At 42.3% G+C, this 2,228-nt stretch overlaps 1 non-coding gene across 1 annotated transcript; it reads right to left on the bottom strand.

The window, feature by feature from the left end:
• Positions 1-584: 584 nt before the first annotated feature.
• Trnat-ugu lies at positions 585-658 on the bottom strand. The gene has a single exon. It is a non-coding gene; the product is annotated as a tRNA-Thr (tRNA).
• Between the last annotated feature and the right edge of the window lie 1,570 nt (positions 659-2,228).

The raw sequence follows: 2,228 nt of genomic DNA, 5'->3' as shown, positions 1-2,228 counted from the left end.
CGTAGCAGTATGAAAATACATGTGCACTTCAATAACTACCCTCTCTGGGAGTATCACCAGCTTCTACAAGCTTTAACTGGAGTCCGGAATGGAGGTACGAACTTTCAGGTTACCTGTAGCAGTAACCCATTAACACACAGAGAACAAGAACTATGAGCGATTACAGTAACTGCCACAGACTATTTCCATAGTCACTCGAATTTGTTATGGTCTGTATTGGTACTACCCGCCCAAACTAAGTTGAAAACCAGTGCAGTGGTTTAAGGGAAAGATGCCACATGTGAAATGCCTTTACGGTCACTCCTATCAGCCACCGCTTTGACACCAATTTTGTTTGTGCTAAATTTAGTGACTAGTGAGAGTGCACAGAAGAGTAGTATACAGTTCTGTGAACAGATGGCGCACAGCCTCACAGGTATTTCCATGACCTATAGACCACTGTATATACAAAGACAGTAACTTGTTCTCGAAAGAACAGTTACTGTTGATGACCGCTTTTCCCTGGAATAAATGATGACTAACTGACAACCTCATCTGCCGACAGGTGTTGTTGATATACCTCTATGTGGACAGCCGAAAATGTGTGCCCCGACCGGGACTCGAACCCGGGATCTCCTGCTTACATGGCAGATGCTCTATCCATCTGAGCCACCGAGGACACAGATGAATAGCGCGACTGCAAAGACCTATCCCTTGCATGCTTCCTGTGAGACTCACATTCCCAACTGTCCACAATTCTACATATGTATTGTACCTTACAGACATTTGCCCACCCACTCATTATTCGCACATGCTTTGGCGATTCCCGTAAGAGTTTGGGCAACCTGTGCGCATTCGCACAGACGAAGGTCAATGGCTGGGTAGCCTTTAACTGTATATACGAAGACAGTAACTTGTTCTCGAAAGAACAGTTACTGTTGATGACCATGCAGCTTTTCCCTGGAATAAATGATGACTAACTGACAACCTCAGCTGCCGACAGGTGTTGTTGATATACCTCGACGTGGACAGCTGAAAATGTGTGCCCCGACCGGGACTCGAACCCGGGATCTCCTGCTTACATGGCAGACGCTATATCCATCTGAGCCACCGAGGACACAGATGAATAGCGCGACTGCAGGGACCTATCCCTTGCATGCAGGAAAATGTAGACTGGTAAAACGTTTCTGAAGAACAAAATTTGTTAACATCAAATATAGATTTAAGTGTAGCTTTGTATGGAAGTGAAACATGGATGATAATTGATTCAGATAAGAAGAGAACAGAACGTTTTGAAATGTCATGTTACAGAAGAATGTTGAAGATTAGATATGTAGGTCATGCAGCTAATGAGAAGATACTGAATAGTACTGAGGAGAAAAAAAAATTGTGGGACAGTTCAACTAAAAGAAGGGATCAGTTGACAGGAAGCATTCTGAGGCGTCAAGGGATCACCAGTTTAGCACTGGAGGAAAATTGTGTGTGTGTGTGTGTGTGTGTGTGTGTGTGTGTGTGTGTGTGTGTGTGTGTGTGTGTGTGTGTGTGTTTGTCAGGGGGGAGGGGAGCAGTAAAAATTGTATAGGGAAACCAGGAAATGAATACAGTAAGCAGGAAAAATCAGGGAAATCTCCAGAAATTTCATAAAATCTCAGGAGATTCTGCATTTTTAATCTAGCATTATATTCAGTTTTACTGAGTTTTATAAATCACAGATTTTAAAATGCTTAATATCTCAAAGTGTGTTAATTAAATGAATATTATACCATATAAATTATCGATGTTTAAAAACTGTGGTTAAACTACTGCTTGTGCCTGGTGTATAGCTTGGCTGAGAGGAAAGAAAAGTCATTATTGTGTTAATCTGCCACTCCCCCCCCCCCCCCCCTCAAACCTGCCCACCAATAATACCATTAATTTATGAGGAGCTTCTTGACACCATCTTCCCCACCACATCTGGAATTCTCAGGGAATTTTTTTACAAGTTTGGGTAGACGTCCTGCAAATGGACATAGGTTGCAGCAGTTATTTGAAGATGAAGAGATTTGCACAGGACACATTAGTATGGAGAGTTGCATCAAACCAGTCTTTGAACTGAAGACCACAACAACAACAATAACAACAACAATGATATAGTTAAGGAAGCACCAGAGAGGCAGTTCTGACATTGCAGTTGATAACTGAAGCAAGATTGCAGAAAACTGAAGAGACGTTGATAGGATTTGTCAACCAGGAAAAAGCATTCAACAATG

The sequence above is a fragment of the Schistocerca americana genome, chromosome 2 (assembly GCF_021461395.2).
Source record: "Schistocerca americana isolate TAMUIC-IGC-003095 chromosome 2, iqSchAmer2.1, whole genome shotgun sequence".
Taxonomy (NCBI): domain Eukaryota; kingdom Metazoa; phylum Arthropoda; class Insecta; order Orthoptera; family Acrididae; genus Schistocerca; species Schistocerca americana.
The sequence above is the reverse complement of the archived record's forward strand: the minus strand, read 5'-3'. Positions and strand labels throughout refer to the sequence as shown.